The 24,355-nt window shown below is 36.2% G+C and overlaps 1 pseudogene; it reads right to left on the bottom strand.

Annotated features, from left to right (window-relative positions):
* Window positions 1–106: 106 nt before the first annotated feature.
* LOC129883642 (3-ketoacyl-CoA synthase 11-like) lies at window positions 107–18,814 on the bottom strand (annotated as a pseudogene).
* Between the last annotated feature and the right edge of the window lie 5,541 nt (window positions 18,815–24,355).

Here is a 24,355-nt window from a genome sequence, read left to right as displayed (position 1 = left end):
GTTAAAAAAATTTCTTGTTAGAATTCCTAGCTCGACCACTAGAAACGAGGAACTCTCAGCTGCATACGTCGACATAAGAACTTCACCATTCTCTATAAATGCCTGGGTTGTAAAAACATTTACAAGTATTATTGACAAATGGAAAGTTTGCTTAGAAGAACAAAACTTAAACAGGGATATAGGGAAAACAAATGAGCATGTACTCATGAGTTTTCCTATATGGAAGCAACGAATAGGTCCGGGACTACTTCGATCTCACTAACATCCACGGAGAACTCATGAATTTCATCGCGCCATGGATTCATCTCATTGAGATTAGTAGATTGGATTGCCTTCCAAATCACACAACTACACTTGAAACTTGACCCAAACGGGATTTGTCACAATGCATCTCCTTTTTGAAAAACTAAAAGAAAACAATGTAGAAATTTACTTCTTATTATTGTTGGATGATCGAAATTGTACACTTTGAGTTGTATTTATACAAGTAAATGACATCTATTTTGTAACTATAACTGGACATGTGTCTAATTCTAACTAGCAATGCTAATAACAAACTTGGAGGATAAAAAGAACAAAAAAGAAATAGGAAAACTAAGCTTATGTCCCATAAAAGAAAAATAATTATAAACAAATACCCTTTACAATTCATACCTCTAAAGCATGAGATTTGCGAGCAAGATACTATCGCAGTATCAATATACTGACATGGTATTATTAAGGCTGTTTCAGTCCTTAATGATACCACTACAATATATCTATATGCTGTCATGATATCATTAATGTCTACTTCAATCCTTCAACTACATTTCCATGAAAACTAGCATATACTGACATGGTATCATTAAGGATTGTTTCATATAATCATTAAGGATCATTTCATACAAATGTTGAATGATACCATCATAGTATATATATATATATACTGTGATGGTATCATGAAGCTTTTTCTAGGTCATTCGAAATTACATGAATGATACTACCACAGTATATTCGTATATTATAATGATATTGAAAATCCTTAATGAAACACTTTTAAAATCCTCAATGATACCATAACAATATATTGATACCTTATCGGTATCATATAAGTTTGAGCTCTTTTTTAAGAAATAAAAATAAAACAGTTAAGAAAAAATTATTAAAATCACAATCTTATTTATTAAACTAATTAGTAAATACATTCTTTGTGATACTCCGTCGGTATATTGATACCATATATGGTATCATATAAAACTGATCTTAATCCTCTGTGATACTCCATCGGTATATGATACCATATCGGTATCATGTAGGGTGGACGCTGACGTCAGTACGACGTTAGCACGCGAATTTAAAAATAATTAAAGGAGGTACAGGGGTAATTAGTTTGGCCGAAAGGGTATATAAAGAAATTATTTAGTGAAAGGGTATAGAATGGTAAATAGTTTATTTAAAGGATCCATTTTGTGTATTTTTCCCAAAGAAATACTATGTATCTACAAAATAAGCCTCGAAAGCAACAAATGGGCCAAAACACAAATCAGTAACCCAAAAGTTCATAGCTTTGAAGCCCAAAACGTATTTGCCAAAACAACCAATCTTCCCTAGGCAAATGAACTATTGAAGAAATCGCCATAAACTCCAACACCCCCCCCCCCCTAAAATTGGAGGGGAGGAAGAAACACACAACTTGCCTAAAAGATTATGATGAATATGTCCTGTGAGTGATTTAGTAAAAATGTCGGCCAGGTGGGAAGAAGATTTAACATAGGGGAGTGAAATTAAACCTGTGAGGTACTATTGGTGGACGAAGTGGCAGTCAATCTCGACGTGCTTCGTTTGTTCATGCAAAACGAGATTTTTTGCAATGTGGATTGCAACTAGACTGTCTGAATGAAGAGGTATCGATAAAGTAATTGGAACAGAGAGATCTTCAAACAATCAAACTAACCAGGTAAGCTCAGCCACAATCCTTCTCACAGAACTATACTCAACTTCAGCAGAACTGAGGGAAATTGACGTTTTCTTTTTAGATTTTCAAGAAATAGGTGAAGAGCCGAGAGTGGAATATAGTAGCCACTAACTGATTTTTGTGAATCTGGATAAGTACTCCAGTCGGAATTGTAAAAAAATCCATCAGTTGAAAAGAAGGAGATGCTGAGATAAAAAGACCAAAACCTGGATCTTTGAGAAAATAACGAAGAACCCTTAAAGCCGCATTAAGATGACTTTCACGAGGGTCTTGCATGTATTGACTCAGATACATTGCTGTGAAGGAAATATTAGGCCTTGTATGTGTCAGGTAATTGAGCTTACCCAATAGATTCTAGATAAAGTAGGATCCTTGATAGAAGTACCTTGATTTGCTAACAATTTGACAATAGGATACAAAGTAAAGACACGGGAGTTAAGTGCAAAGAATCAAACTTCTGTAACAAATTTAAAGAAAATTTTCTTTGGGAAATAATCAGACCATTAGGCTCCCTAATAACTTACCTACCAAGAAAAAGATAAAATTCACCAAGATTCTTAATTCTGAACTCTATATATAGAAATAGTTTTAGAGAGTGTAACTCAGTTTGATTGTTTCGTGTTAATAAAATATCATCCACATAGACAACAATAATAGAGATAGATGCACCAAAGTTTTTTAAAAAAGAGAATAATCATTTAGAGAATGACTAAATCCTTTAAAAAATTGAGTGCAAAAGTGAGTTTAGCATACTATTGTCTGGATGCTTGTTTAAGTTCAGAGACGGGTTTTTTAAGAAAACATACATGGTTAGGAGAAGGAGATGAAAGCCCAACATGGAATTTCATATGAACTTTCTCATTTAAATCATCATGTAAAAAAGCATTATTGATATCGAACTAGAGAACACCCCATCATTCTTCACTGCTATAGCTAAAATGCATCTTATAGTAGTCATCTTGACTACCGGTGAAATCGTCTCATTATAATCAACTTTGTAAGACCCCGAAAGTTGAAAAGATGGATAAGGAAAAATCTTGCAAAAATCATTTGGTGTCAGTTCCTACGAGCTGACCTACGGATCGTAGGAAGTCCTACGGATCGTAGAAAGGCCTCGTAGGAAGGGCCCTGAGGTCTGAGAAATTGCCTAAGTGTGAACTCACTCTACGAGGGATTTTTATGAACCATAGAAAGTCCTATAATCCATAGAAAGGACTTGTAGAACGAGTTCAGAGATAAAGTAATTGAAATTTGGAAAAGTTGGCAGGACTAAAGGTTCGATGAGTCGTAAGAATTTTGATGAACCATAGGATGGGGTCGTAGGAAGGTCCTAAAGAAAGAGAAATTTGACTAAGTGTATGACCTTTTGACTAGGAGAGTCTATGACTTGTAAAGTCTTCGATGACCCGTAGAATCTGTTCATAAATCTCAAGTGCAATTCTAGTAGCTCAAGTTTTGGTGCACTAGTCCTATGAAGGGATCTTACAACCCGTAGGTATGTGGTCGTAGTAGTTGGGCTATGTTAAGACTGAGGTTCTACGAACCCTATGTACGACCTGTCTCTTGACCTACGACCCGTAGTTCCCCGCCCGTGCGTTCTTTCGGCAGTATTTAATGAAGGGTGCTTTAGACATTTTCTATTCTATTGATGCTAAGGTATGTCATTTTAGGGTATTTTGTTAAACCTATAAGTTCCCAATTCCTTCAAAGTTACATCATTCCTTCTCATTCTCACAAAATCACTCAAGGATTCAAGGTTTCCTCAAGTCTTCCTCCCCAAGAAAGACCTAGGGTTTCCAAGGATCTTCAAGGTTTCAAACTTCAATCTCAATTGCCTTTAGAGCTTTGATAGCTAAGGTATCTGGGAGTTCACCAATGGATCCCTTCCATCCATTGGGTCCCAAAGGAACTCAATTCTCCAATTTCAACTTACCCAATTTAATGAGGGTTTCATGTCATTTCTTAATGGGTCTTTCTAAATTGATTTTAATTAATATTCTTCTTCTTTATTATGCATGAATTTACTATGATACATAATTTTAAATTAATTTCACATGGACCCATATACTATGGTATGAATTTCAACTACGAACTATAAATTTATGATGGATTTATGAAAAGCTCTGAATTATATTTCAAGTATGTTTTCAAGTATGAATGAATGAATAGTGAAGATTTTCTCATAATACGAAGGAATCATGATTTAAATGCTTAGAAAGGTAAGTATTTATATGAACAAATTATGAAATCATGATTTAAGCTGCTATTCTTATGATATATTTTATAAATGTGGATTGGTACATGTTTTTCTTTACTAATGATATGAATGATAGTAATTTTATTAGTCCGTTAGGATTAACTTAGCATCAAGAGGACTTTGTGGTGGAGACTTGGTAAGAGTCTCTAGTAGAAACCCCTAGTCCCAAACTACATTTCCCTCGTAGGGTTGCCTTAATTGGCCTAGTTAGTGGATCCACATATAGCACATGATGATGATTATGATATGGAGTCTACCTTGACAAGTAGCCTATCTTTTCTCGATGTGGAAGTTACATCGGATTCCATGTTATAGCTTACATGGTCTTAAATATCGGTTAAAGTTAATATCCCACAAAATGACTATGTTTATTATTATCTCTCAAATGATATTTTTATGATGCATTGACCTTATTAAATATTTTCATGTTTTACATCATGCTTTTCAAGTCATTTGGTGCATCTCATGTTCACACTTATTATGTCCGTGTATTCATGATTATGTATATTTCTCACATACTTAGTACATTCCATGTACTAACGCATACTTTTGCCTATATTATCTCTAATATAGGTTACATCGTTCTTGCTCTTCCACGTGGCTAGTTGGTGATCTACTCTTGCATAGCTATTTTGATGAGTCTTCATGTTTTGATGGCAACCCGTCATGTTATTTCTTCATGTTTCAAGACTTACATACTTCATTGTTGTCGGTGAGCTAGGGCTTGTCCTATGCCTCGTTCAAAAGTTTAGAGGAGGCATGTCTAAACTATAGTAGTGTGTTTCATTTATGTTGAAGTTTATGTTGACATCTCCTTATTTCGAGATTTTTATGTTGAGACTATTTCCGCATTTTAAAGCTTATCTTCTATTTCATGTTTTGAATGACATGCTATGTATGCTTAAAGGCTTGGTAGGAGTCCTTCATTGTTGTCGGTAAGCTAGGACTTGTCCTATGCCTCGTCCAAAAGTTTAATAGAGGCATGTCTAGACTATAGTAGTGTGTATCATTTATGTTGACATCTCCTTTTTTTGAGATTTTTATGTTGAGACTATTTTCGCATTTTAAAGCTTATCTTCTATTTCATGTTTTGAATGACATGCTATGTATGCTAAGAGTCTTGGTAGGAATTTTTCAAGATTTCGATCACTGTGTCACATTTTGGACCTAGCTTGGGTCATGGCAAACACCTTCTCTCTGCACACACCCCTAATAACTAATCTGGCCTTTAGTGCTTAAAGTATGTCATCAGAGTGTTGCTTAACTTTATAGACCCACTTAGATGGCAGGGCCTTTTTTCCAAGGGGTAGAACAACTACATACCATGTGTTGTTGAGTTTCAAGACTGCAAGTTTCTTATCCATGGCTTTTTGCCAATCTGGATGATGAGCTGCCTGATTGTAGTCAACATGTTCTTCTATGCTTCTAATGGAATTGGGCATGAATTGATTGTTAGAAGATAAAATACCAAAAGATAAAGAATCTGGTGTAACAATACTTAGAAAACATGTGGAAGTTGCATTAGTGAGATAAAGATCATTACATATGTAATCTTCTAAAAACAGGCCTTTTATGATTCGTAGGAGTCTTTCTGATAAGAGTTTGAATAATTGAGGAAGTGGCTATCTCAAGAGAAGAATAAATAGGAAACTGGATTAGAGGTGAATTAGGAGAAGTAGAGGAAGGAGATGGAATGACAGGAACATGAGCATTAATAATACTAGGAGTAGGATTGATAGTAGATAATTTTGACAAGTGAAAACAATCTAAGTGACTATCACAAGATAGTCTAGTAGGAGAAGGAAACAATGTAGGATGTCGATCAGGTTTAGATAAATAAGGGAAGTATTCTTCATGAAAGATTACATCCCTGATTTTTTTTTTTTTTTTCGTATTTAGATTTAAGACTTGAAGGGGAGCCTTGGAGTAACTGGTAAAGTTGCTGCCATGTGACCAGGAGGTCACGGGTTCAAGCCTTGGAAACAGCCTCTGGCAGAAATGCAAGGTAAGGCTGCGTACAATAGACCCTTGTGGTCGGGCCCTTCCCCGGACCCTGCGCATAGCGGGAGCTTAAGTGCACCGGGCTGCCCCTTTTTTTTTTTTTTTTAGATTTAAGACTTCATATCCCTTTTTTCATAGGGATAACCTATAAGTACACAAGCCAAAGCTTTGGGATCAAATTTGATACAGTGGATAGGAAGGGTAGAAACAAATCATAAACAATCAAAATAGTTTAGATGAGAATAGGATGGTTTAGCTTTGAATAAAATTTCAAAAGAAGTTTTCAGATTCAACACACTGGAAGGGAATCGATTAAAAAGATAGGTAGCAGTTAATAAGCATTCCCCAAATATGTAATAGCAAGATGAGACTGATACAATAAGGCTTTTGATGTTTTCAGTAAATGCTTGTGCTTTTTCTCCACTATTTTATTTTATTGTGGAGTGTAAACACAAGTAGTTTGATGTATAATGCCTTTGGAAATAAAAAAAATCAGATTGAAGCTTGCCATTGCCTAGTTCAAAAGCATTGTCAGTCCTTATATTATTTTATTCTTGGAGTTGAATTGTCTTTCTATCATAGAAAGGAAATATTGTAGAACAGGAAAAACATTTTCTTTGATGCTAAGTAAATGAGTCCAAGTAGCTTTGCTAAAGTCATCAACAATTGTGAGAAAATAGCTAAAATCATTATGTGTAGTAGCTTTATAAGGCCCCTAAACATCTACATGGATTATATCAAAAGCTTCTTTAATAAGGATAAAACTATTTGGAAAAGGTAACTTGGATTACCTTGCCATTGGACAAATAATACAAGGAGAAGAAAAATTTGAACAAGATATAGAAATTGGAATAACTCTTTTCATATTATTGAATGACATATGGCCTAACCTATAGTGCCCTACCTTTTCTTTTACATTGGAATCAAAACAACTAGAATAGAAAGTAAAAATATTTTGTACAGAATTTGAAAAAGATAGATAATCTGGACTAGGATTTGGCAGATTCTTTATGAAGATAGCTGAATGAATTCAATTAAAGATGTATAGACCTCCTTGTTATCTACCAAGCATAAGAGGGCTCTCCTTTGAAGGGATCTGCAACATGAAACAAGAATTAGTAGTGAGGAGTAGGAATTTCTAAAACTGCTTGCGTAATTTGTCAATAGCGATGAAATTGAACCTAAACGAAGGAATATAAAAAATATTCTGCAAAACTAAATTAGGTCAGAGAGACACAAATCTTTAATGAGTAACTTTGACTCTATGAGAATTATAAAGATTAACATAATAGGTTTAGACAAAGCTTTGAAACTAGAGAAAAAATTTCTATCAAAGTCATATCCTTAGATGCTCCACTATCTAGTATCCAAGAATATGTAACACCTCGAAAGTTGAAAAGTTTATTTGGAAGAGAAATGTTGTAGAAATTCCTTGGTACAGGCTCGTACAAGTCAACCTACGGGCCATACAAAGTTCTACTACTCATAGGAGGGCAGTCGTAGGTAGCCCTAACACTTGAAAACTTGAAATTCTGAAGTTTTTGGACAAGTCCACTTACGGTCCTTCCAAGGACCTACAGACCGTAGGAGTAAATCGTAGGTGAGGTACAGAGATACTGTCTCAAGGTTCAAGTTCCACGAAGGGGTCTTATGGATTGTAGAAATAGATATGGGCCATAGATGGCCCCGTACAAGAGATTCAGAGAGTTGGGTTGTTACGTTGTGGGGGTCAACGACCAGTAGGTTAGTTTGTAAGGTGAATTCCATTAGTTTGGATTTTTGGCCCTTTTTCTACGAGCCACTTTGATGACCCATAGAGTGACCTTCGACCGATAGGTAGGGTCCGTAGGGTCAGTTCGGCAAATTTTTTCCAGGGTTATTTTGGTATTTTTCTATTCATTTAATATCTAAGATATGTCATTTTGGACTAATTCCTAAGACCTATAACTACCCAAACCTTTCAAATTTCCCCATTCTATCTTATTCACTCAAAAATCCTTAAGGCTCTCAAGAAATTTTCTCTCTAAGGTCATCTTCAACAAGTAAGCTAGGGTTTCAAGAACTCAAGTCTCCTTTTCAATTTCATAACTAAGGATTATCAAGTTATGTGGAAATTTCATCCATGAAATCCCAAAGTATTGTCAATTCCTCTTTATGATTTCTTGCTAAACCATAGGTTTTTGATGATTTTGCATTGGGTTCGATCAATTATGATTTTTTTCAGTTTTAATGATCTTGTTATGCATGATTTGATCTTAATTACATATTTTCAAGAATTTATACATGAATCAATGCATTATGCCTCTTTTATGAGTATGAGCTATGTTTGAGATTAAGCATGCATCATGATTTTTAAAAACTATGATTCAAGAATGTTTTTAGATGAAGTACCATATGATGTTTACGAAAATTTTATCATGATTAGAATGCTTTAGACAAATATCTCTTATGAATTGAAGTATGTTATGAATCATGATATGTTGAAAGGAGCTATCCTTTTAATTTTAAAGTATATGTTATGTAGAACTTGATATTACTAGAGTTTTACCATCTTCAAAAGCCATGATATAACTATGACTATTCTTGTTGAGAGTTTACCTAGCACGGAGCGAATATTGGGATGAAGGCTCTTCCGTTAGTAGAGGCAGGGTCTCTAGCAGAAATTCCCTTGTCCTATAACTACGTGCCCCATAGGACTTAATTTTAATTGACTCTAGCTAGTGGATCCACATATAGCTTATGTTTATGGTCCTTATCTGGCAAGTAGGAAATCTTTTTTCGGTGTGGGGAAGACACTTGACTCAATTTTATAGCTCGCATAGTTATGTTAGTTAATGGTATCTCTCACTATGTTATGTTGTGGTTATGACTTTTTACGAATATTCTATTGACCACGTTTTATGTTTCTAACGATGTTTTAAAGAACGATATCATATTTTAGCTTGGTCATTGCATTATCATATTTTATGTCATGCACTGCACATTCTCCATACTCAGTATATTCTATAGTACTGACTGTATACTTCTTTTGCCTATATTATTTTATAATATAGGTTACGATGCTCCCCATCCGACCCGCGGTTGGTATTGGATTTTGATCAGCTGTCTCTGGAGTGGTGAATCCTCACGCTTCGAGGACACATTTTCATATGATTTTCTTTCAGACTACACTTTTCAGTTTTCAAATTTTAAGTTAGGTAGGGATATGTCCTAACACCTCACCTATGGTAGTAAAGGCTTATGTCAGACTTAGCTTTAACTTTTGGTCTTTTTCAAGATATTTCTATGTTACCGCGTTATAGTTCATTTGATTTATCTTGTTATTTTAAAGTCATGAGATGCTAAGAGACTTGTTTATGATCTTTTGAGATTTTATTTTCCATGTCATGTCTAAAGTATATCTTGGACCGTGACAGAATAACTGTCAACTTTAATCAAATAAGCATAGGAATTAAAGAACTTAGTTATACCAACACAAGTTACATTTACAGATGCAACAGGAGTCCCTCCATTCTTCTGATTCGGGTTTTGCAAATTTTGTGCCACATTCTCCAAACTTAGAGACATATCATTTGCACCACTATCTATTTCCCGTTGACTTTCTTCAACTGTGCTAAAAGCATTATTAACCACAACTCCTCTGTGATATTTTTTGATTTTAGTGAATTTGAAGTCTCAAAGAACCTGTGAATTTTGTAGTAGTGGTCAATTTTGTGTCCTATCTTTTTGCAATGTTACATACCAGATTGCTTTTTTTTAGTGGGGTTGCTTTGCTGAGTCTTATGGTCATTAAACCTCTATGTTCCTCCATTACTAACAAGAAAGGATGATGATTCTCATGGGTAAGTAGGAACAATATGAATTTCTCTCTATTTTTCATCTTGAATCACAAAATATTATGCCAATCTAATGATAGGAAGAGGCGAAGATAACAGAATATTACTTCTAACCCCTATAAAAGTATCATTCAAACCCACAAGAAATTGAAGCAACCTCTCATCTTGATGAGCCTTTACACCTTTTTCTTTAACACCACACACTCACAAATACAAGTAGAAAAGTCTTGAGAGCATCTAACTCATCCCATAGAGTTTTCATTTTTGTGAAATAAGTAGAGATGCTGGAATTTTCTTGAACTAAAACATTTAAATTCTTTTGTAATTAAAATAATTTTGCACCATTAACCTGATCAAATCTATCTTTCAGGTTACATCACAATACTTTTGCACTTTTCGAGTTCAAATAAATTCATCAATTTCTTTGGAGAGGAATTCAACATCCAAGACAAGGCCATATCATTGAAACTTGACTAAGTTTTTAGAAGAACAATATCAGCAAAAGAAAAAGCTACAGATTCATCAATGAATCCTATTTTTTTCTTAGCCGAAAGAGCTATGACTACAACTTTTCTTTAGCTACCAAGCTCTTATTATCAAAGCCAGTAGAGACAAGGTTCATGTCGGGATAATCAGAAGGTTGAATATAAAAGGCATGTGATGAATCTACTGCATCAATTGCAATAATTCGATCAGTCCTGCCAGAAGTGCGTGTTGGGACAACAATGATTCATTCAATTCAGTCATATCAGAAAACAAAGAAGATGAAGGATATTGGAATCGATATTGAAAATTTTAACAATTCTCTGATACCATTAATAACTAAAAGAAAAGAGTGTAGAAATTTTCTTTTTTGTATTATTGGATGATTAGAATTGTAATTGGTAAAGTTGCTGCCATGTGACCAGGATGTCACGAGTTCAAGCCTTGGAAACAGCCTCTGGCAGAAATGTAAGGCAAGGCTGCGTACAATAGACCCTTGTGGTCAGGCCCTTCCCCGGACCCCGCGCATAGCGGAAGCTTTAGTGCACCGGGCTGCCCTTTTTATTATTGGATGATTAGAATTGTAAACTTTGAGTTGTATTTATACAAGTAAATGACATCTATTTTATATCTAATTGGACATGTATTTGATTCTAACTATGCTAATAACAAATTTGGAGGATAAATACAAAAAAAAAATAATACTACATATTTACATAATAAGCCTCATATATTGAAAGAAACAAACGAACCCAAAGACAAATCAGTAACCCAAAAGTCCCACAGTTTAGAAGCTCAAAATATGTTTGCCAAAACAACCGATATTCTCTAGGCAAATGAACTATTGAAGAAATAGCCATAAACTCCAATACTTTTTTACCCCATCTTTAGCCTCAACATACGCTACTTTATTCCAGATCGAATTGCTGAAAGTGTTACTAATTCTATACAACGTCATTCTAGAAGCTTTCATTTATTCATTGCTAAATCTCAATTTCTTCTGTAAATCTTTCAACATTGACTTTCCGCCAACATATGGGAAAAAATTATCAATGAATTTGAAGAAATCAGAAATATAAGGCTCTACTTTGCTTTTTGTGTGAATAATATTCATCATGTAACAAAATTTTTCAGATACAAAAAGGACTAGGGGATATATTTGATCAATGATTTTTATAGTTGCGTACAAGATATCTTTGTTGATTGTGATTTCTCGATGTCCTTCAACATCTTCTTCTGTGAAGATACAACTATGAGCGATCATCATTCAAACTTTGAGATCGAACGGTGTGGATGAGCTCATACTTGGACGTATTCTGATTGAATAATTTGTTAAAGAGGAGAAGGGCGACCCTACTGACAAAGAATATGCAATTGGTCAACAATTTTGACCAATCATTGCCCTTGTATATGTTTGTTGCAATGGTGACTAAAAGGGCACAACAACTATCATGCACCTACACAATAATATTTAATAATTACTTTATTTTTTAAAAATCTGTGATAATAAAATCATACAAACAAACAGAAATAGAAACAAGATTAATTAGACCTTAGTTGAGAGAGCAAAAAAACTTTAAGCAAATTTTGGATAAAGCCTAAGAAAATAAGACCAGCACTGCAACCCATTCCAGTAATATTATAGGTGCAGATTTCATCTCTCAGGTTGTAATATTCACTATAATGTTAAAAAGAGATGGCATAACATTGTATACACCAGAAACAATAACTAATATGCTAATATCCTCACATTGTACGTACTTCACAACTTCACCTATGGCTTCACCTTCTCCACTTTTTCTTTAGCATATTCCACACTCATACTAGGAGCATCTTTCAATAAAATTTTAGAAATGTATGTTTTATCACCTAAGCCTAATCGTTTTAAAATCCTATCCATGAACTCTAGTGAGTCTTTGTTATAAAAAAGACTTTTGCTGCTTTTATGGAGAGACCTTCGTTTGCCAAGTTGCTGGTTTTTAAGGGGCTTGTAGCATGCAAAATCTATTAGAAAAACTCTTCGCCTAATGTTTTTGTGGAAGAAAAATAGTATTCCTCATGGGAGGATCTAGAGTTCACCCTAACCCCCTTAGCCCCCTTCGTTAGAAAATTATATTGTATATATAAGATTAAATTATGTTTTCATGAGTATAGATACTAAAATGAACCCCCTTGACATAAATAAAGAGCCTGGCTTAGTGGCTAAGGTGTTTGAAGAATCACTTCAATTTCTTGGGTTTGATTTCACATCATAGCATTTTCCTTTTTTTTGTTCCTTTGTAAAATTCAAAATCAAAGCTGAAATAGGCTTAGCATTTGGGCTCAAAATTAGATTCCAATAAAAAAACTTTTTTATTTTTAAGCTTAATGTGGGGTTTTATTTTTTATTTTTAATTATTTTTATTTTTCTCCTTCTCAATTTTCATTTGTTCAAATTTATTAGGCACATTATTTTTATTTTTGTTTTTTATTCTTCTTATCATTATTGCTCATTTTATTTTTATGTAACTTTCTTTTTATATACTAATTCAAAAATAATCTTTAAAAAAATATGAATTGTTCTTAAACTTGAAATTGGGATAGAAAAATATTTTTTAAAGATAAAGTAAAATAAATCTAATTGAATGAAGAATTTAAAAGGTATGAATATTCATGATATATAATGAACCCTTTTGATGGTTAGGGAAAAAACCAATAGTGGAAAGATTTTGGCTAGAAAATTCTTTGCGTATTAACTTAAAAATATCAGGCTAGGCCAGTCTCAGATGAAATTTGGGTAAGGTAAGGTCTAAGAAAATATGAAAATGGATGGGGTGATATGCCTAAGCGTGCATCGTATTTTCTAATAGCTAAGACATTAAGGAGTCCGTATGACTTTTCGAAATCAAATTTGGATAAGTAGAACTCCCGATATCGGACTTGACGTGAATGAGATAGTTTGGATCGTCAAGATTTGAAGGTGTGTTGCGAAATGGAAAATTTTGGAAAAAATTCCAAGTTTTTTTCCCGTGCAATCCGCTATCATGGAATTGGGTCGCTATAGCGGGGTAACCAAGATTTTAGTGTAGAAAGTTTCAAAACAATCATTGTTTGTCTATCGTGTATTGGAGAATTGTAGATGTGACTTAGGGCTATTTTCATCAGTTTTTTACTATTTATATCAATAAAGGTAAATTAATTACTTTCATAACTTGTAATTTGATTCTTAAGCCTTAGAATCTATGATGGATAACCTTAGGGGGGAGGGTTTAACTTGAAATTAATGGTGGAAAAGTCCTAGTTTGAGTAGAATGATCATGAAATTGTCCAAGAATTAGGATGTGAGTATGATCCAAGAATTTTTACGCCATTATTCATTGATTTTTGTATTTTGTTACTATTTTAGAACAAGAACAAGCCAAGACATAACAAAAAGGGAAAGTTCAAGGCTTGATTTGAGGTAGGTGATGGTTGTTAATTTTCAATGTATGTAATGTTTGCATGTTAACTACTTTATAGTATTACTTGTGCAATGCATGTGGGAAAAACATAAGGGCTGAATATGAAATGACATTATGATGGTAATCTTATGCAATGACCCGATTTATTTATTTGTGGTTTCTCATGTGGTTGTTCATTGTGATTGTGCATGTTGTTTGTGATTACTAGTTGGCTAGGGTACCACGCCTAGTACATATATCTATATGGTTGGCTTAGATAACACATTAGTATAATTTACTAACAATGATTGGCTCAGGCACCACGCTGATACACTAATAGATTGTATGTGTGTTTCAAAGGATCAAGTATGTGTTATTCTGATCATGTGGGACATGTTTCATGCATTTGCAAGTTAAGAATGGTGACTGAGAATACATATCTGTTGTGATATGTTGATATATATGCTGACTTGTGTTACTATATTGGGGTTACTTGTTTACATTCTTATCTTGAAATAGTTGCCTGATCCTATCAGTACAATGTGTTTGTATATTGATTCTGCATTTGATCTTTGTTTGTTGAGTATAGGGCATATTCAGACGGCTGCTAAGAGACCTCAATTATGAGACTTCTGCGATTTTAATCCAAAGATGAGCTATTTTATTTAGGCTGTCGTGGAATATTCTTCTTAGTTAATTGTCCATCTCTTCGGACACAGACACTTTAGACTTTTATTGATGTTTTCTTGTTGGGGTTACATCCCCCTTATTCTAGACTTTGTTAGAATTTTGGTCGTATGACTCTCAGGTTCTAGGGAGTATTTTTCCACAAAGATGCTTGATTTTTTGATTGATTTTATAGTAACTTAAACTTTTAAATTATTTTAAACTATTTTTCTCGTTTATTGCATGACTTGGATTCTTAAAATGGTCTATATGTTAAATTTTGGTGTTAGTGATTGATTCTTCCATCGGAGGGTTAGAGTGAGTGCCCACACGATGGTCTAGGTTGTGACATGATACTTCTTTCTTTTTCTTTTCATTTCTATGTATTCATCACTTGTCTTTTTTTACGAATGACAAATCGTATAAATTGAATAAATGAACTAAAATTTGACGATGCCACTTATTTATCTTTTAAACATGCATTATAATATTAGTAATTCAATCCTTACACATTTTTAAAAAATCTTGAGAATCTTATAAATAACATATGATTGAATGAACACTAATTTAAAATTTTAAGAAAATTCAAAATAAAGTAGAACTACAAAATAAAAGAAAAAAGTCAAAAAACATTTAAGAAGACTTAATGGAGCAGGGTAAAAATAGGAAGAAATGTTAAATGTGGCATGGCATAGCAAGTTAAACTTAGCGGGTTAAGGTTAAACTTTTTCTTCCCTGGTTGATTTTACTTCATTTTTCGGCTTATTTCTTTATATGTTGAACCCCCTTCATAAAATTTCTGGCTCTGTCACTGGCACCACTAGTATTAATGTAATGAAACTAGAAATTGACTTATATTTGACTCGATCCGCTCATTTTCCACTCCTAGTTGGACTTATTGGATTCTTAGGAATTAATGTGAGGATTGATCATTAGGGATCTCTGTAATGACCCTGAATGTCATTTTTTGAAATTTTTTGTAAAAAAACTATTTTACCCCTCCCAATAGTTTGTTCGAGTCATATTTGATTGATATCTGAGATCGGTTTCGTAATTTTCTTGAAAAGTTCATATTTTTGATAAAAATTGAGTTTAAGAGGTTTAGAAAGACTCAAATGTGGTATTTGAGGTCATTCAGAGTTTCGAATCTCAGAACAAAATTTCGTCAATTCCATCAGTTTCTGAACATTGAAATTGATTTGGGAGAGTTGACGAAATCGCATTTGGGGTCATATTGGGGATTTGAGGGTTGAGTTGGAAATAGTTGAGTTTTTGGCCATAGGTTGACATTGGTCAACATTTGAGGATCGGATGCTCGAAATTGCATTTCGACGCGGAGGGTGATTTTAGGCCAAGGGAAAGTTCCTATAATTTTAGAAAGCTCCAAGGGCATTTTGGTCTTTCGATGCATAAAGTTGCTCTAGTTGCAATTTTTAGGTTTTTGGGTCTAGGAGGCCTTGAAACTGTATTCTGATGATTGCGTTGAATCCGGAATGTCGACTTTAGTGGGAATACATATATGGTTTGTGTATAAGGGATCCCGAACGAATCTCGAGGGTCATTCAGAAACTTGGAGACTTAAGTAACATTGATGTCATCTGGTGCCTGAGAGTCCTTCTCTGCGTTCTCGGAGGATGTCTTTGTTCGTGGAAGGATAGTTGTCGCTTTTACGCATTCGCAGAGCTTATGCCACATTCGTGGAGGGATGTCTGGTTAGCCTCCGCGTTCGCAAAGTTAGTGATTCGTATTCGCGGATAGCAAATGTCCCCTGAATAGTGACAAAGTCGGGGTCTAGCCTATTTTCATCATTTTTGGTGAATTTAGAGCTTGGGAAGGCGATTTTCAAAGGATATTTCATGGAAAAACTTTGGGGTAAGTGATTCTAACCTCCAATCTTGATTACCCACTGATTGTTTGAGAGTTTTAGCATGAAATTGAGGTTTTTAAATTGGAGAGATTGGGGTTTTTAAGAACTTGAATTAGTTTCAATATTTTGATGATTGTGAGCTCGTTTTAAGTCCAAATCCACTTCCGTTTACACTAGTAAACTTCAAATATCTTGAGGATGTTGTTTATGTAAAAATTTCTGAAAATTTTTGCTAGTTTTGGAATCGGAATTTTTGGGCATTTCAGGTCAATTTCAGCCCAGTTTCCTAAAATATGATATGGATAACGTTGGTTCCATATTTTTATTGGGAACTTGAATTTATATAGATTGTGGTGAATTGGAGTGCATTCGGAAGGGGAAAGCTCACTTAGAGTGATCGATTGCGTATTGGCTAAGGCAAGTGGACTCTTAAAACTCCGTGAATCTATTAGAATTCCCAAATATCCCATTATATATGTGTTGGGGCGTAATAGGGGTAAGGTTACGGGTTTAATTGTGATATGAATTAATCTAAAAATGAATTGATGGGGTTAATAAAAGATGATGTGAGATATTATTGAGTATTGAAACTTACATGCCGTAATCTTGATATCTATGTATATTTGATGAAATAATTGATAGTCTAATTGTGATTGCAATTTGTGTGAATTGATTATTCCTCATTACTCGTGTGAGCATAGTGTTGTATTGGTCCTAAAACACTGTGATGAGAGGTATATGATTGATAGGCCGAAGTCATTTTTGATAAAATTATATTATCAAGGTCATTTCTATCGAGAGATTGATAGTTCGAGGTCATTTCCAGTGAGATTATATTATTGAGGTCATTTTCGATGAGATTTCATATTGACGAGGTCATTTCCAGTGGGAGATTGATAGGTCGAGGTCATTTCTAGCGATATTATATTACCGAGGTCATTTCTAGTGAGAGATTATATTATCGAGTTCATTTTCATTGAGAAATTGATAGGCTGAGGTCATTTTCCGTAAGATTACATTATCGAGGTCATTTTTAGCGAGAGCATATGGCCGAGGTTATTTCTGGCAAGGTGATGAGACTGAGGTCATTTTCGTTCAGAGATTATGAGGCAGAGGTCATTTCCAATTAGAGTTTATCATGCCGAGGTCTTTGTCAGCAATTGTACACATGCATGATCACTAAGTGTGCATATACATATTATGCATATCTGTGTTGATAATTTAATGTTTGTTTGTGACTTGTGAGTACTTGTATAATACATTTTGTGATATTAAGTTGTGATCTATATCTTATTGAACTGTATAGTATGAAATTTAGATTGGGATGATTTCTGTGTAGGTTATATTCTGGAGGTTCGGTAGGGTTGGAAACAGAGTTCGTGTATTCTTTTAGATTTACTTAGTTTTTATAGTTAGCTTGCTGGGTACCGCGTTGTCCTTCCTTCTACACTTGTGTAGGTTCCGAGCCTAGACTTTGATCATCGTCTTTTTTCTTGATCATTTGAGCCTTCTGGGAGTTGAGAGAGGTAGACACCGATATCCAGCGAACTCTCTTACTTCCTGAATTGTTATGCTTTACTCTATTTGAGAGTTGAAGACATATTGAGACTTGTACTTTCATTTCAATTTTACTTTCTTTAGTGGCTTGTACATGTGAAAACTAATCTTTGGGGATATTTAAGTGAAAGACTTCCACTTTTGGTTTATTATTTACCTATTTCAACTGTTTCCGCTTTATTTATCGAAATATTAGGTTTTAGGCTGACTTATCCACTAGGAAAAGACAAGTGCCATCACACCCAGAATTAGATTATGACAAATTGGTATCAGCGCCCCTGGTTCATAGGTCTCATGTGTACAAGCCAAGTCTAAGTAGAGTCTCGAGAATCGATAAAGAGATGTTTGTACTTATCTTCGAGAGGCTATGAAGACTGTTAGAAAACTTCTTTTATTCATTCTTTCTTATCGTGTTGTATCATTATCGCTAGTGTTGAGTATAATGTATTGTTTTGGTAGATGTCGAGGACCGAGTGAGAAGAGTAGCACCTGCCCGAGGTCATACTAGAGAGGCCTCCCAGAGCCACAAGTTGAGATTGCTGAGGACTAGGTTCCTCCAGATCCCACACCACTGTTGCTATGGGAGACCTTATTGAGAATGCTTGGTATATTAGAGAGTTTCACTCAGGGTGCTGCAGGCACGCCGCAGGGTTCACAGACTAGAGTTGGTGTACAGACTCTAGAGCAACATTAGATCCTAGTGGTTTAGCTTTAGGTAGGCCATCCACCATTGGTTCCCGCAGCAGCTATCGATGCGCAGATTGCTCTAGACATGGTTATGACTATAGCTGATCAACAGTGCTATGAGAGGTTTCAGAAGATGAAACCACCTTAGTTCTAGAGTGGTAAGAGCGAGGATGCACATGAGTTTCTGACATTGTGTCATAAGATATTGGAGGCAGTGAGCATTACTGATGCTTAGGGTATTTATTTATTGCACTCTACTCTGTGGGTCAGCCAAGAAGTGGTGGAGGACAATCATGAGGTCCGAAACTGTTGGATCCCTTCCAATTGAGTGAGGAATTTTAGCTAGTGCTTTTGAGGATCGCTTCATCCCATGAAGCATATGGGGAGGAGAGTAGATTGAGAATTGAGAGTTTGACTCAAGGCGGTATGTCAGTTAGCGAGTGTGAGGCTCGTTTCTGCCAGCTGTCGAGGTATGCTACAGCATTGATCCTGAATGATGCGGAAAGGATCCGCAGGTTCGTGATCAGATTAGCCCGTGAGGGGACTTCCTTCCAGTCCATTGTGAGCATCGCCAAAAAGGCGGAATTGATGGTTAGAGAAGAGTTCGAGATCCCCAAGAGAGCTCGTGTTAGTGTTCAGTTTTCGGGTACCTCATTTGGAGGTAGAGGTTCACATAGAGGTGACAGTCAATTTTAGTGCCAGAAACCTTTCACGCTTCCATGCCAGTAGAAGATAATGGTCAATTAGTCCGAAGGTCTTAAAGTTCGGGCTGAGGTGGTTATGGTATTCTATCAGGGTTTTCACAGCAGTCTTCTGTCCCAAGGTTATGTTTTAGTTGTGGAGATCCGGGTCATTTGATGTACCAGTGCCTACTATAGACTCATTCAGGGCCCCAACATACTTATTCAGCAGCTCTAGAGAGATATTCAGTGCCTCCGACTAGTGGTTGGGGTAGAGCTCAGACAGATAGAGGTGGTAGAGCCTCTATTGGCGGTGTTATGCTTCTGTATGGTAGGGGTATGGTTCAGGTGGGTGGTAGTAGAGGAGCTTAGTGCTATTTTTTTTGGTGAGACCCAAGGCTGAGGATTTAGATACAGTCATTACAAGTATCATCCCGGTATGTCATCGACCTGCATCTGTGTTATTTGATCCTGGATCTACATTCTCCTATGTGTCTACCTATTTTGCATCTAGATTTGATTTGACTTATGATCGCATGACCATGCCTGTACATGTCTCTACACCCATGGGTGATCCCTTAGTGGTGGATTGAATGTATCGATCATGTCTTATTTCTTTAGCCGGGTATGATACTTGGGTAGACTTGTGATCGCATGGATTGTCTTTCTCCTTATCGTGTTATTCTTGATTGCTGTGCTAAGACTGTGACTTTAGCGATACAGGGTATTCTGAGGATCGAGTGAAAGGGTACTAGTGCTTCCTATCCTAGTAAGTCCATCTCTTATATGCGTGCTCAGAGATTGATTAATAGAGGGTGTATGTCCCATGGAGTCTATTCCCGTGGTTAAGGAGTTTGCTGATGTGTTTCCTACTAATCTTTAAGTATTTCCTCCTAATAAAGATATTGACTTGCTATTGACTTGGAGACGGGCACTAAGCCCATTTTTATTCCACCTTATTGCTTGGCTCCAGAGTTGAAGGAGTTGAAGGACCAATTGTAGGATCTGTTGAGTAAGGGGTTTATTCGCCCTAGTGTGTCACCTTGGAGTGCACCTATTTTTTTTGTGAAGAAAAAAGATGGGTATATGAAGATGTGCATCTATTAATGACAGTTGAACACGGTGACAGTTAAGAACAAATATCCCCTTCCTCGTATTGACAATTTGTTTGATCAGCTTAAGGGAGCGACCTTGTTCTCCAAGATAGATTTGAGGTTCGGGTATCATCAATTGAGGATTAGACCGTCAGATATTCCTAAGACCAATGTTTAGACTCCTTGTGGCCATTACGAGTTTCTGGTTATATCATTTGGGATGTCCAACACCCCAGCAGCATTCATAGAGTTGATGAATGGGGTGGTTAGGCCATATCTGGATTCCTTTGTGATTGTTTTCATTAATGATATCTTAGTGTGTTTTAAGATAGAGAAGGATCATTCTAGTTATTTGAGGTTAGTTCTTCAGAAATTGGAGAGAAAATGGTGAATGCCAAGTTCTCTAAATATGAGTTTTGACTTGATTCTGTGGCATTTTTGGGACACGTCGTATCCAAGGAGGGTATTTGGGTGTATTCGGCCAAGATTGATGTAGTTAGAGGCTGGATCAGGCCTACTTCCCCCACTGAGATTCAAAGTTTTATAGGTTTGGCTAGGTATTACCGATGCTTTGTGCAGGTATTCTCTACTATTGCGGCCCTACTGACTAGACTAACTCAGAAGTCAGTAAATTTTTATTGGTCCGATAAGTGTGAGGTGAGCTTTTAAAAGTTCAAGGCCTTGTTGACTTCAGCCTATATTTTGACCTTACCCTATGAGGGTGTAGACTTCATCGTGTATTATGATACTTCTGGTGTTGGGTTGGGTAGAGTTCTGATGCAAAAAAGAAAGGTAGTTGCCTATACGTCTAGACAGTTGAAGGCTCATGAGAAGAACTACCCTACCTATGATCTAGAGTTAGCGGCAGTGGTATTTGTGATTACTTGTATGGTGTGCATTGTGATGCAAAAAAGAAAGGTAGTTGCCTTTCGTATATCTTCAGTCAGAGGGATTTGAATCTGAGGCAACATAGATGGCTTGAGCTACTGAAGGACTATGACATGACTATCTTGTATCACCTGGGGAAGGCCAATATGGTGGCCGATGCTTTGAGTAGGAAGGCTCCTAGTATGGGTAGTCTTGCGGAGATTAGTGTTGATGAGAGGCCTTTGGCTAGAGATGTTCAGAGGTTAGCTAATGGTCTTGTTCGATTGCGAGTTTCTGAGAAGGGTGAAAGATTTATTACTTCTATTGAAGCCCCCTCTTCCTTAGTTAAGCAGATTAGGGAGAGGCAGTTTGATGATGAAAATTTATGTCTCATTCGAGACAAAGTGTTGAGGGGTGAATCCAAGGAGGCTAGACTTGATTCAGAGGGTGTCTTGAGGATTGGGGGCCGGATTTATGTGCCCAAGGTAGGCGACTTGATCAGATTAATACTAGAAAAGGTTCATTTCTCTCAATATTATATTTATCCGGGCGTGGCAAAGATGTATCATAACTTTAGTCAGCATTACTGTGGTGTGGGATAAACAGAGACATCGCAGAATTTGTGTCCAAGTATTTGACCTATCAACAGGTCAAGTGTGAGCACCAGCGAACTGGATATATGAGTCAGAGGATGCCCATTCTTACTTAAAAGTGAGAGCAGATCACCATGGACTTCGTTGTGGGTTTGCCTACCACTATGGGTGGTTATGATTCTATATGGGTGGTGGTTGCCAAACTGACCAAGTCTGCCCATTTTATTCCAATTAAGGTGAAGTACACCACTGAAAGACTAGCTCAGTTGTATATCCGTTAGATCGTTCGGCTTCATAGAGTTACAATATCTATTGTTTCGGATTGAGGTTCAGTGTTTACTTCGCAGTTTTGGCAGGCTCTACAAGAGGGCTTGGGCACTAGGTTTGATATGAGTATAATTTTTCACCCACAGACTAATGGTTAGTTCGAGCGGACGATTCAGGTGTCGGAGGATATGCTCCAAGCTTGTGTTATTAATTTTGGTGCTAGGTGAGATCAACATTTGCCCTTAGAAGAGTTTGCCTATAGTGACAGTTATCACTTCAGCATTCAGATGGCCCCATTCGAGGTATTGTATGGTAGGCGGTGTCGATCTCCTATTGGGTGGTTTGTCTTAGTTTGGATAGACTCTTTAGACACGAACTTTCTTAGTAATGCCATGGAGCAGTTTCAGATTATTCAGGATAGACTCTTGACATCCTAGAGTATGAAAAAGGTCTATGCGGATAGGAGGGTTCGACTATTGGAGTTCATGGAGGGTGACCATGTTTGGCTTCGAGTATCGCCCATGAAGGGCATTATGCGATTCGGAAAGAAGGGAAAGCGTAGCCCTCGATTTATTGGCCCATTTGAGATTTTAGGGCGAGTGGGATAAGTGTCTTACAGATTAGCCTTGCCATCTAGCTTATTAGCGATACATCTTTTATTTTATGTTTCACGATTCAAAAGTATGTATCGGATGAGTCTCATGTGTTAGCTCTTGACACGGTGGATTTGGGTCCAAATTTGACCTTTGAGAAGGAGCCCATAACTATTCTTGATAGACGACTCCATAATCTTAGGACTAAGAAGATAGCTTTAGTGGAGGCACCGCTCAGTTGGAGAGGCGACTAGGGAGCTGGAGGATGACATGCGGGCTCGATATCCACAGTTTTTCGAGGCTTCAGGTACTTTCTTTTACTTTATGTTCGAGGAAGAACATGATTTTTAGTGGTGGATGATGAAATGACTTTGAAGGCCATTTTTGGAATTTTTTGTAAAAAGACTATTTTACCCCTTTCGGTAATTTTTCCGAGTTATATTTGATTGATATTTGATGTCAGTTTCGTAATTTCCTTGAAAAGTTGAGATTTTTGGTAAACTTTGAATTTTAGTATTATAGAATGACTCAAAAGTGGTATTTGACGTTATTTAGAGTTTTGAGTATAGGAACGAAACTCCGTCGATCCCATCAGTTTCAAAATATTGAAATTGGTCTAGATGAGTTGAAGGAATCTCATTTGGGATCATATTGTGGATTTGAGGGTTTGAGTTGGAAATAGTTGAATTTTCGGTCATAGGTTTGACTTTAGTCAACATTTGAGGATCAGATGCTCGGAATTGAATTCCTACGACTCTATTGGATTTGGAGGGTGATTTTAGGCCTAAGGAGAGTTCCTATGTAATTTTTGGAAGACCCGAGGGTATTTTAGTCCTTTGAGGTATAATGTTGGTCTAGTTGCGACTTTTTAGTTTCCGGGTCAAGTAGACATTGAAATCAAATTCTAATGGTTCCATTGAATCCAGAATGTTGAGTTTAGTAGGAATGCATATATGGTTTGTGTATACGGAATTCCAAACAAATTCCGAGGGTCATTCAGATACTTGGAGATTTAAGTAACATTGTTGTCATCTGGTGCCTGAGAGTCCTTCTCCGCGTTCACGGAGACTTTCCCGCATTAGCGAAAGGAAGGAACAAAGTTCCTTCTACTCGTTCATAGAGGCTTGTCCGCGTTCATGGAAGGATAATTGTCCCTCCTCCACGTTTCAGAGCTTATGCCGCATTTGTGGAGGGACATCTGGTTAGCCTCCGCGTTCACAGAGTTAGTGATCCGCGTTTGCGGAGAGCAAATGACCCCTAAACAGTGAGAAAATTGGGGTCTAGCCTATTTTAACCTTTTTTGATAATTTTGGAGCTTGGGAAGGTGATTTTCAGAGGAGATTTCGTGGGAAAACTTTGGGGTAGGTGATTCTAACCTCCAATCTTGATTACCCATTGATTGTTTGAGAGTTTTTGCATGAAATTGAGGTTTTTAAATTGGAGAGGTTGGTGTTTTCTAGAACTTGAATTAGTTTCAATATTTTGATGATTGTGAGTTCGTTTTAAGTCCAAATCCTTTTCCATTTTCACTAGT

This window comes from Solanum dulcamara, chromosome 3 (genome assembly GCF_947179165.1).
Source record: "Solanum dulcamara chromosome 3, daSolDulc1.2, whole genome shotgun sequence".
Classification (NCBI taxonomy): domain Eukaryota; kingdom Viridiplantae; phylum Streptophyta; class Magnoliopsida; order Solanales; family Solanaceae; genus Solanum; species Solanum dulcamara.
The sequence above is the reverse complement of the archived record's forward strand: the minus strand, read 5'-3'. Positions and strand labels throughout refer to the sequence as shown.